Source organism: Lissotriton vulgaris, chromosome 3_1, assembly GCF_964263255.1.
Source record: "Lissotriton vulgaris chromosome 3_1, aLisVul1.2, whole genome shotgun sequence".
NCBI lineage: Eukaryota > Metazoa > Chordata > Amphibia > Caudata > Salamandridae > Lissotriton > Lissotriton vulgaris.
This window is the reverse complement of record NC_141689.1, coordinates 846,264,504-846,277,949: the sequence shown is the minus strand read 5'-3', so window position 1 is coordinate 846,277,949 and position 13,446 is coordinate 846,264,504.

Below are 13,446 nucleotides of genomic sequence, written 5' to 3'. Positions count from 1 at the left end.
GCTTGAGTTCATTTACTTTCTGTGGGTGGCTTGGCCAGGTGGTGGTGGCCATTTTGTGTTTGTAGCCTCTGTGTTTTTGCCATAGGCCTCCAAGCTTGTGGCCTACTGTGCCAGTAGGTAGGCCCAAGGGTACTACTAGAGTCCTCATCATGGGTTCATGAAAGTTGTTCAACTGTTATAGGGGTGTTTAAGTTGTAAGTGTAACATCATGTCGGTCATGGATGGCTTTGGATTAATTAGCAAAATGTGTGTTTGGTGTTGAATTGCATGTTTTGGGTGTGTGTTGAATAATATGGCTTTTTCTGCGCACTAGGTAACTCTAGAATTCAGCTTGCGTAGTTTTGGTAACTTTGCACAGTGCTACAACGCAACCTTACAGTTTTTGTCTTCTTCGCGCGCTCAATGTGCGTGCTCGGGCACGCGATCACGATGTTTTGTACAGTTTGCGTTGCCGAACACGCCGAATTTGCATTCTCGCAAGCAATATCTCTCGAGTTGCCTAAAACGTTCCCGAAAATGTAGATGCTGTTCATTTTGCTAAAAGAAACTCCTCAGGTTGTCATTTGCTTGTACTTTTTGGAGCATGGACCACTTACTGTTTCTGTCCTCTATGTACTTTGTTGTTTGAGGGTGGCCTGACCATGTGGGCAGCTTGGCGGCCATTTTGTCAAGCCAAGCATTGTCCTTTGCCATAGGAATGTATTGTCTGTCTTCTCTTTCTTTTCATGTTTTTGGGGGTGGCCTGTCCATGTCGTGGCGGCCATTTCCTGGTACTAGTAGTGGCCTCTGTGTTTTTACCATGGGCCTCCAAGCTTGTGGCCTACTGTGCCAGTAGGCCCAAGGGTACTACTAGAGTCCTCATCATCATGAGTGCATGAAAGTTGTTCAACTGTTATAGGGGTGTTTAAGTTGTAAGTGTAACATCATGTAGGTCATGGATGGCTTTGGATTAATTAGAAAAATGTGTTTTTGGTGTTGAATTGCAGGTTTTGGGTGTGTGTTGAATAATATGGCTTTTTCTGTGCACTAAGTAACCCTAGAATTCAGCTCGCGTAGTTTTGGTAACTTTGCACAGTGCTACAACGCGACCTTACAGTTTTTGTCTTCTTCACGCGCTCAATATGTGTGCTCGGGGTGCGATCACGACGTTTTGTACAGTTCGCGCTGCCGAACAGGCCAAATTTGCATTCTCGCGAGCAATATCTCTCGAGTTGCCTAAAACGTTCCCGAAAATGTAGATGCTGTTCATTTTGCTAAAAGAAACTCCTCAGGTTGTCATTTGCTTGTACTTTTTGGAGCATGGACCACTTACTGTTTCTGTCCTCTATGTACTTAGTTGTTTGAGGGTGGCCTGACCATGTGGGCGGCTTGGCGGCCATTTTGTCAAGCCAAGCATTGTCCTTTTGCCATAGGAATGTATTGTCTGTCTTCTCTTTCTTTTTATGTTTTTGGGGGTGGCCAGGCCATGTGGGGGCGGCCATTTTGTGTGACCTTCCATCCTGGTTTAGTTTTTTTGCCGCAGGCCTACAAACTTGTGTGATTTTTTCTGCCAGTAGGTCTAGAGTCCTAGAGATAGTCAGCGGGGATGCTTTATGTAGCGGTTTCAATTTTGTCTGTTGAATTTAACATCATTTAGGGCATGGGTGGCAATGCATTGAATTTTCAAATGTGGTGTTTGGGATGTAGTTAACTGTTTGGGTGAAAACTCCACATGCCTTTGTTGTTTGTGTTGTTGTGTAACTTTCAAACCTTGTAGCCATGGGGATTTTCTTTTTTGCATTAAGCTGTGATGCAGGCATCCTCCTTTTTCTGGCCATATAGGGAGGGATATAGGCCTGCTTGAGTTTATTGTTTTCTGGCCTTTACCCATGTACCTGTGATGAGAGTGCCCATGTGGAGCTGTGGTGGTAGTAGTAGTGTGCTGTTTTGTTTTTGACAAATTGGCCTGTGTCTTGCCATTATTCCTGTTGGCTTACTACTGTTCACATCCCATTGCTATCTGCTGCAGGTCACTGATGCTGCATCCATCCAAAATGATGCACAAATTAAGGATAAACAAGTTCCACTTCCCCTACATTTGCATTTTAGTTCTTCGCTATTCTTACTTTAACTGGTTGTACTAATACTTCTAGTAGTAAATAAAATTAAAGCTAAACAAAATCCACATTTGACTGATGTTGTTCTGCCTTCTTTGCTTGTAGGTGCACACAAGACTGAAGAGGAGGTGTCTGTCATCATTCATCGCCTGTTCTGCTGCCAGACGGACGTCCTTCTGTACTACGTCATGTGTGGTGTGACTAACCTGACCAGACATCATTCTCAGCAACGTGTGCAACTGAGTGCTGCTGCAGACATCTGAAGAAGATGGGCCCAAAGAAAGCAGGTACCAGGTCCTCCAAGACCAAGAAAGTTGCTGAGAAGAAAAAAGAACAGAAGAAGGAAGTGACACTTAAGTCTGGTGTTGATCCGAAAACCTTTTTTGGGAAAAAAACAAGTACGCCTGCAGCAGCAGTGACCGGGGTCCAAGCTGGGGCCAGCACCTCCGAATCAGTGGGCCCAAGCCACCAACCCAGGCTCAAGCAGATGAGTGGGGAAGAGGTAGCCAGCCTAATGGTGGAAAGCAGTGATACTGTGCCTGACCTGAACTTATCGCTTTCTCAAAGTAGTACATATTCCACGCAAGAGGGAACACAGCAGAAAAGTGGTGAACAACTACCAGCGCCCGCAATAGTAGATGTTCAACCTGAGCCACTGCCTGCAATAGTAGTTGTTCAACAACCACCGCCCGCAATAGTAGATGCTCAACGAAAAGAACAACCACAACCACCGCCTGCAATAGTAGTTGTTCCACAAACACCGCCCGCAATAGTAGATGTTCAACGAAAACAACAACCACAACCACCACCTGCAATAGTTGTTGTTCAAGAACCACCACCGGCAATAGTAGTTGTTGTTCCTCCTGAAGTCGGGGCAGTTCAGGAAATTGAGCCTGATGCAGAGCAAGAAGAGGCAGCACCTCATGCAGGAGATCTATTGTTTTCCAAATCCCCACCAAGGAAAAGGAGGGTTAGTCCATCGAGTTCTTCGCCAAGCATCCCTTCTGATGATCTTGACCTCAATTGGGAGCCACAACAATCTGAGCATGAGAGGGAGAGACATCCCAAGAAGACCAGGCTAGGGAAAAGGAAGGTTCCAGGAAGCCTACCACTTATGGAGTGCGATGTTGAGCAGCCGGATAATGATGGTGATGATGAGTCAGACCCAGTCATCACAAGCATTACTCCTGGCCCGGAGGACATGGAGACCAACATTTTTAACCCTATCAAGAATGGCTGCGACTAGGGATGTAGCACACATACCACCAACACAGGCCACACCAAAACTACCTCCAGCTTCCATTTTTACATTTGCACACAGCCGGCAGCGTCCTACATCCAGCACAAGTTCCACCTCAGCAGAAGTAGGTAGTGGTACTACTGCGCAGCCACATAGTGAAATTCACCACACAACCTCCAGTTCATCCGGCATTGGAAGTGGCACCTCTAGCAGGAGACAAAAGTTAAGCTCCCCAGTGTGGGACTTCTTTACAGTTATCGCAAATGAGGAGAACATTGTTATATGCTCCATTTGTCATTCCTCTGTTAGTCGTGGTAAGCTTGGTACAAACTATGGTACCGGAGGCCAAATGACCCATATGAAAAAACACCACGCAATCAGGTGGGAGGACCACCTATGTATCATAAAATCAGGAACCATTAATGTTGGTGGGGAAGCAGTAGAAGGTCCACGGGTCAAACAGGAAGAAGAGGGAGACATTCTATCTGGTAGTGGTACACTAAGTACCCCTGTCCCACTCCCCAGCACTGCAGTGGTAGATCCCACATCCTCCGCATCAGCAACATTTCTGTGGCACCAGAGTAAGAGTAGTAACCCGGAGACACCAAGGAGTACGGGTGCGAAGTCTGCGACACGAATGACAGCATTGGGCATAACTGAAAGAAATACCAAGCAGCGTACCATTGTTAGCATGTTTAGGCAGGAGGGAAAGTACGAGCGCAACCACCCAATAGCACGTTTGTACAATGCTAAGCTTGCTAAAATGTTAGCTCTGGACCTTCTCCCTTTTTCTTTTGTTGAAGGGATTGGTTTCCTGGAATTTGTGACAACCCTCTGCCCAAAATGGAATGTTCCCAGCCGCTACTATTTTGCCAGAGTTGCTGTTCCAGCACTACACCACGACGTGTTGGAATTGCTTGGAAAAGCCTTGCAGCAGAGTGCTGTGCATAGTATCCACCTGACAACAGACATGTGGACCAGTTGCCAAGCCACTGATTACATGTGCATCACTGCACACTGGATCCCTTTTTCAGGTGTTAGAGACAAGATATCTACAGGCATTGACACTACTGAGATTTTTAATGATACTCGCAGACATGCTACTGTAGCCATGTTTGCTATGGAGAAATCGCATACTGCTGCAAACATTTTGGATGAGTTCAACAGCAAGGTCTTTGAATGGCTGTGACCAAGAGGCCTCAATATTGGTTTTGTTGCCACCGACAGTGGCAGTAATGTAGTTAAGGCCATGGAAGATGGTCACTATTTCAGGGTCCAGTGTTTGGCACACTGCATTAACATTGTGGTTCAAGACTTTCTGAAAAATGAAAGCAAAGTCAGCAACTTACTGACCATTTGCAGAAGAGTCTGCACGCATTTCAATCATTCTTTTAATGCCGGGAAGCAGCTACGGGTCATTCAACGTGAGTATAAAATGCCAGTCAAAGCACTCATCCAGGAGGTACCAACACGTTGGAACTCTACTTATTACATGCTTGATCGGCTTTTTGAGCAGTACATACCACTTAATGCTTATGTCATGACAATGTCAAGAAGATCAGGGGATCCAAGTGTTATTAAAGCCATGACAGTTGAGATGTGGCAATGGGACCTCATTAAATGCCTGACAGAGATGCTACTTCGTTTTGAGGTCTTCACACGTGCAGTCAGCAGGGAGGACTGTACTATGAGCCAAGCTATCCCATTGTTGTACATGCTAGAGCAAGAGCTGAAGGAGGTGTCTGAAACATACGAAGGTGTTGAAGGAAAACCTGAAGCATGTAATTTGGCGAAGTCCTTAGCTGGCCGCTTATCTGAGAATACAAGGATTCAAAATAAGATTGTGTCACATCAACATAACATTACTGCCACAATTTTGGATCCACGGTACAAATTATTTGTAAACAGTAATGCAGTAATTCCTTTTTCAGAAGGGGATGTTTCCAAGTACAAAACTGTAATAGCCGAGGAAGCCACTGATTTAGAAAATGAACGGCTCTCAATTAGAGGCCTGCCAGTGCCAGCCCAGGACAGTGCAAGTACTACTGAGCATCCTACAGAGTCAAGTTCTTCTTCACAGCATGTGAGCAGTGCGTTTGCTTCCCAGCAGTCACCAACACAAACAATAACAACAACCACACCAACAGGATCTGATTCATCAGACACAAGCTAAAAAATAGCTGCTTTGTTTCTACAGAAATGGATGGGTAAGTCCGTTGCTGTCGCAAAGCAAAAGGAGGACGAGCAAACCCGAGCACCAATGAACATTGAGCGGATGGCCCAGGCCTATCTGGATGACACAACAGAGGTGTTCATGGAGCAAAGCCCATTGGTGTATTGGTGTAGGACAAGAAGCCAATGGCCAGTGCTCAGCAGGCTGGCGATAAAGTATCTAGCTTGCCCTGTTGTAAGTGTCTCTTCTGAGCGTGTGTTCAGTGCTGCTGGTGCCAATGTGACTGTGAGAAGGACCAGTCTCTCGCCCAAAAGCGTGGAGAGGTTAACCATGATAAAAATGAATCAGCACTTGATACCACTAGACTACAAAGTACGTGAATCAGAGCTGGAAGAGGAGAGCGAGTCAGAAGAAATAAGTAGTCGATTACAGGACCTACTTCTGTCAGAAGAACTACCAGGGTTTGAGGACGAGCTCCTCTTCCCTGACAACTAGGCTTTGAAATTGTTACATTCTCCCTTCCTTTATTTCTCCCTTCCTTATTTGTGTGTATCTGTCTTTCTGACTCAAACTTCAAAACCTACACCATCTTCCTTTCTCTTTTAATTACCTATTGGAGTTGCACATCTGAGCATTTACTGTGCACTCCACTCATCAGAGTCCTGCTCCATCTTCCTGACTCACCCTAAATACATTTCTATTTTGCCATACTTTGGATGTAGATGGACAATAGTGCAATAATGTAGCCTCTAACAGTCCCTCCATAACAAGTGAAACGTACGCGACTATAGCCATCTTCTGTTTTGTTTCCAATCTGAAATGCATCACTGTCTTAAGGGGCTACACCTCTGTCTGCAGGCATACACAACTCTTCAATGTCAGAACTTGAGCAGGGCTCCAAAATTAAAGTAAACTCGTCATCACTTTCAGAAGACTCTGCTGCATCTGTGATCTGACAGCCACAAAGAAGAGAAAGACAGGTATATGAAATGAATGATGCCATACATTGCATTGGCTGCTTGCTGACTCAGAGCAAATGTGCATGAAGTAGAAATGTACTAGTAGTTTAATATAATAACAAAGTACTTGTATCTCAAGTGATGGTCAATGTTTCCATGTTGTTTAATAATATGTATCCAATTGTACTCCTACTACTGCAGGTGCAGTCTGGACTTAATCGTAGTCAGTCACTACAGACTGAGTTGCTGTTGGTGGTCTGTTGGAGAACACGTACACGTGCCACACCGGATGATGATGATGATGACCACCATACCATCTTTGCATGCTGTCAGTCAGTTTGATCAGAGATGATTGATTGAATATATTCAGGAAGTGGAATACAAGGTAAACACACAACCAATCAACAAGAACCACTGCAGACCTAGGCTACATGTGTGTGCAGTGGTGGAATAGAATAGTGGTATGATTGACTGACATTGGCACATTGATTTAAATTAATCACTTGTTTTGGAAAATGCTAGGTTGATGTATATGCCTTTTGTCTGAAACTGTGAAAAATGTAGGTAAATGGAGTTTGGGCCACAGACTCACGGCCCGGTGTTGTGGTGTGGCCCTGTAACTGTTCTGTGCTGGCTCCTATCTTGTTGTTCTTTTCGATGACTGCTGTGCAACTAGAAGAGTAGAGTTAATCAATGTATCCAAGCAGCCTCAGTCTGAAAATCTTCTCGCTCACGAGTCTTGTCTTTTTTGCACTACACCGTAATTGATTTTTATGTTTTCATTCTGTTAACTTATTTTGTAATACCCCATTTCTACTTTCCTCAACACTTACGGGCCGGCCTTTCAACCAGCGCTATTATACGTGGAGCAACAACTCACACTTGCCTTACCAATCCTCCTCATCATCATCCAGCCAGAGGCGCCCAAGAATGATATAATCAATCAGTCACAGTGTCCATGGAAGGGAGGAAAAAAATGAATGACGAGATACAACTACACATTTGGCCCTGGATAATACATTAATTTTAGTATAATTTTCATATTTTTCTTTGATTCCTTTTTCCTCTTCATTTATTTTACACTTGTGTTTAGTAATTGATTGTTCACTTAAACTATCTCTTAACTTTCTTTGCTAACTTTCAGCCCGCTACATCAGGTATTACGGTTTCTCAGAGGGCATACAGCCTAGGCAAAAGTCATATTCATAACATATATAAGAAGTACTTCCTTTGAATTGTGTAGTAGTAGTTAAGTAATTACCACTTATTATTAACCATCAAGTTAATAATAAACCTTCATCATGCATCCATTTTGTTGTTCTTACTTGACTTTACATTTATTGGGTAGTTGTGGATCAGCAATCATCGTCTTCATTGTTTTGCTTTTGTTGTCTCCATGCGTACTGATTTTCTTTGTCAAACCTTTCCCCAAACCCCCGTTCCCATCCATTCATCAAACCCTAACCCTCTTCCCACGGGCTGTGTGGTTTTATATTGAGGTGTTATGTTACTACATTAAATCTACACCAACAATTGATCACACGCTTGCTGGGGCAGATGTGGTGAAACCAACACTAATGAAATCAAATGTCAACGAGGCAGGGTGAGGATCTTCTTCTGCTTGCCCACCCAAGCTCACTTTATGTACTAGTGTACAAGGCAATTAATTTCCCAAAGTGACCCAACGAATAAATGTAAATCATTGCTGGCATTGTTTAAATTTAATTTTAGAGCATTTAAGTTTACGATTTGTATTGTGTTTTAATGACTCCAATGCAACTACAGTTATCTTCTACGTGGCACAGTCCCCGACACCATTGATTTCCTTGAGTTCGTTTAGCAGTTGCAGTATTGTTTGTATTTTTTTGTTCATATTATGTACTGTAATTTTCTACTTCTCTCACATTCTCTCTCAGGCAAATGACTGTCTCTTTGTTTTTGATTGCCAATGCTAGTGCCAGTGTCTAGTCTACTACTACTATCACACAACCACAGCATATTCTCTGTTGTCTTGGAAAACCATGCAGCCCATGCGGTGCCAAACGTAATCATCATCAATCACAGGTAAGAAGAGAAGTTTGCTGGGAGGTATAATGGAGGAGAGGCTGGTAGTACTAATAGGACAAATATAACTGAGTGAGGGGTACAGCATCTATCTGTTTGCATGTTACACATGTGGTCAATTAATAAAGTATTTCAATCAAACACTGGCCGCTGCCCTGCATCTAGAGTAAACCTTGTGATGTACAACAGTAACCCCACCACAAAACAACATCATATCATATGTGTAAGTTGAAAATAAATAACATTTATTCATGTACAAAAAATATCCTCCTAGTCCTCCTATCCCACCCCTATCCCTACCCTAACCCCAACCAATGTACAAGTCCAAAGAATGTCCCACAAAAATAACCCCAACACTCAATTCCCACCCACCAACAAAAGTATTCAAAAAGGGGCAAATCAACAGGGTCCATTACAATTGGTGGGCTTTGAGGTGTTTGTCCACTATAATCTTGACGCGCTCCTCTAATTGGTCCTCCAGCTTGGTCACCCGGAGGAGAAGTTGTTGCCGAAATGCACGGCACCTACATTTGCATTTGCATCCATGCTGTGTGGGGGTGGCAGATGTTAATTGCCGGCGGTGAGCGGCTGCCTGGCCGCGGCGCCGTACTGCTGCAGGTGGGGCCTTGCTGGGGCCAGACGCATTGGAAGAGGCAGCAGCTGCTGCCGCCGCCTCTTCCTCCTCCTCCTTAGCCTCAGCCCCCAGCTTGCGGTACTCCTCCACAATGGCCTGCAGTTTCCTTTGCCGGGCCCTGGCTGCCAACTCCTTCCGTGATGGTTTTGGGAAAGGAGTATGAGTATCTATTAAAAAAGAAACAGAATTGTAACTGAAACTCTTCAAAATTAATTCAACAGTACATTGTGGCATGGTAGCACTACCAAGCGCAGTACATACAATTGGTGTCAACTTTTAGTATCTATCTAATCTATCCTCCTGCTTACCCTGCCTGTAGCATTTGTTTAAGTTTTTTCCGGCATTATACTTGCCCTAGTACTGGGTGGCCTTGAGTACACATAAGAACAAAAGTCTTTTTTGTATCTCCTTTTATTTTATCAAAGTAAGACTCTGCTTCCAGTGACAGTCTTCACCTATGATGAATACAATACATTTAGGGGGCATCCACCCATTAAAAGTAAATGTCTATCATTCTTTATTATCGGCTTAGCTGGTTTCACTTTCACCAGCAACCACCCATGCGTCCACTCCTTCTTTGCCTTGGGTTTCATTGACACAAACTCCGCTCATGATTCTTTCTATCCACTGTATCCATGCACCCATATTGTTTTGCCCAACCAGGCCTGCATTTTCTTTGACCTTCCAGTTCTACCCATCCTTCAACAACCCATGCCTCGGATTCATATCAGCCACGTGAATGAACCTTCCAAAGTATCCTTCTATGGTAGTTAGTCTTATTATTACATCTCTTTAGTCCTTCCTCCTTCCACCCTAGTTCACTTCTTTCCCTTTTTGTTCAACACATCCCTCAAGGTCATCTGATCTGACTTTTAGTCTTCTCCATAACTTTCACAGCTGAGTTGGAGTCTGATGGAAGAGGCCTTGTTTACTCAACTCACACTGGTAATGCTACAAAGGGTGTCTTCTTCAACCATTGTATATTGTCCAGTACAACTTCAAATTCATACTTTCTTAATAAGTCTCAGAGCACAGGGAGGAACAAAATGTCCCCCTTCCACCTAGTAATGCAAATAAGTAATGAATATAACTTACCACTTAGGTAGGTAGACGGTCATTGGATTGTGGGTTCTTCTGACTGAGTTCTGTGACTAGGGTGTAAGGTGTAAGGTCCAACCTCCCTATCACCAACATCAACATCCTATTTTCTTGTGCATAGTTCTGTATGTGTATGTGCAGAGAATAATAACCACAACAGTAGTAGTAGTATACTAACTGAACAAAAATTAGTAGCTAAACATCTGGTTGTGCATTTTGTTGGTGGGAATTGACAAAGACTGGAGATTATAGAGGACAACGCAAAAGACAGGAGTGGACCCAGTGGCTACAGCTATTCTATCACAGCTTTATTCAAAAGAATACCTTAACTAAACAGTGGCCAACAGGGCAAGCTTAGCTACACACAGTCTAATAGTAGTAGCACAGAGAGTCTTAGGGAAGAGGCAGTTTGAAGAAACTGAAAGTCAGGGATGGCATTGGATAGTTACCCAAAATTTGGAAAACAAATTTAAGACCAAAGAAGGTTTTGCTAACATTGAATTAGGAAGGAGGCTTAGTAGGTTGGAAAAAATAAGGTGCGTTAAAAAGTTAGAGAAATATAATTGTTAATAATATAAGCACTGTAGGACTTACTGGGGCCAGCAGCAGGATCCTCGGTAGAGGAGCGCTGCTCTTGCGGTTGCCCCGTCAACTCGGACCCCGTCTTCTTGCCCTTGGGTGGTGCTGTTCATGTAAGAAATAATAAAGAAAGAGAAACATTAAGTGCTTGTGAAACAAAGACCTCATTCAAAAATCCTCTCAAACATTTTAGGGAACAACAATTCCAATAAAATTGACTTCGAAGTATAAATGACTACTGGCTTGCAGGATCCACAGACCGTCTACTTATAGAACACTAATCAAATGTTCCATAAACATTCTGATTGCAGAATATACAAACAAAGCTAGTACCACCTGACCTACACCACCTATTCAAGAATCCAGAAGGGCCAATTGTTCAGTAAGTCGGCATTTCAATTTTATTTTTGCCCGCAAACATGCATAGATGATGAGATGGAGGACACATGCATAAATTTGTGCATACACGGAATTGTTGGTTGCTTGCGTCATATGAACTGCTACTGACTCACCTGACCATGCTATTGCTGCTAAGCCTACCACTCAGTAAACAAACTTCAAACCGGTTCTATAGAGCGGTGGGGTAAGTAAGAACTAACTAAGCATTCAGTGACAGAGGAGGCGTCATGCAGACCCTTAAAAAAATACTATCCATCCACCACTATTTCACTAAAGGACAATGTAAGGACTAGACTCTAGCAATAGCATTAACTAACTTCAGTTCTCTAAAAACTCTAACATCAATAATCAGCAGCCCAAGCTAGCGCTAAGTTACAAACCAGTAAAAGAAGTGGCGAGCAGCACCTGTGTCATACAATAACAGAAGATTTTGAGACGGAATTGATCTGCAATGTAACTAAGCACACCAGTAACCGTGTTACTTATTCGTCCAAGAATTATACACAATACTTATACTACTATAATATATATTAAAATATTAATATTCCTAGCTACTCACCAAGCCCCACGACTTCGACACCTAGCAGCTCCAATAGGTCCTGCTCCCTGTCCAGAATGTCTGCCCACCGGTGGTCCAGCAGCTGGTGGGTGCGCCGGATATCCGAGCGACGGTAGACTGACTGGCGCACTTTCGCCCACCGGCGGTGACGCTCCTCTGGGAGGTAACCGGAGCCTGGCCTGCCGCCTGCTGCCAAGGTCAAGTGGAGGCGGCGCTGGATGAAAAAAACCAGGGCGGCCACCTCCGCCTCCCCGAAAAGATTCCGGGCCTGCACCCCTGCAGGTCGCATTCTGCAAGGCAGCCGGCTCTTGGGCGCAGGCGCCTTGCCCTTCGAGCCGGTTCTGCTGCTCCCCTTTGCCATGGTTCTAGGGTGGAGGTGGAAAAGAAAAGTTAGAACAAAAGGAAAAAAGTTAGGGGGAAGAAGTAGGAGCTTAAATAAAGAAGTAAAATAAAACAGTAGAAAAGTTTAAAAAAAGGTGTAAAAGTAGAAATAAAATGCAAAATATAAACTTAGGGACAGAGAGAAATAGATGATAAGTAAAAAAAAGTAAGAAAAACTGTGAAAATAGGTAAAGATTGCACAGATATAAGGTGGATAGAAAACTAGGCCCAGAACCATAGCATAGAGTGTGAAAAACAAGATGGCCGCGCCCATCGCGACCACGTAGGTAAGTTTGCGCTCGATTTCACGCGAACACGCACTTTGTCAGCGTGAACAAGTAGTTGTGTACCCGAACAAGACGTGCACCGCGCGAACACGTTATACGTGACCTGGAAGAGGAAATAGGCGACGCGGGCGGGCGGGACAATTTAAAAAAACAAGATGGCCGAGCCCATAGCCCACCACATGGGTAAGGTTGCACGCTACAATCCCCCAAACACGCAGACCGCGCCCCGAACACGCACAACGCGCTCCCGAGAAAAAAAAACGGCTCGCGAACGGGACCAGCAAGCTACTACGCACGCTCACGAAGCTCGTGTAGTGAGAGAACCTCTTCGCGGAGCTTCGCGTAGCGGGACTACGCGTACAATGCCCAGGGTTAAAAATTACTATTCCCACTCCAGTGGGTGCAACAGTAGGGAAAGCGTTGGATAGCGTAGGGGTAAAAATTACTATTCCCACTCCAGTGGGTGCAACAGTAGGGAAAGCGTTGGATAGCGTAGGGGTAAAATTTACTATTCCCACTCCAGTGGGTGCAACAGTAGGGAAAGCGTTGGATAGCGTAGGGGTAAAAATTAGTATTCCCACTCCAGTGAGTGCAACAGTAGGGAAAGCGTTGGATAGCGTAGGGGTAAAAATTACTATTCCCACTCCATAGAGTGCAACAGTAGGGAAAGCGTTGGATAGCGAAGGTGTCAAAATTACTATTCCCACTCCAAAGAGTGCAACAGTAGGGAAAGCATTGGATAGCGTAAGGGTTAAAATTACTATTCCCACTCCAGAGAATGCAACATTAGGGAAAGTAAATACTTCATATATTATTTAAAAAAATATAAATTAATATCTATAAAAAATTATTTAAAAGTAATTACCAATTTATTATAATATAATAATTAATCTATTAAATTTACTAATTAACATTAATTATAACAGTTAGTTACCTATTAATACAAATTAATTACAAATTAACAATTAATTATTTAA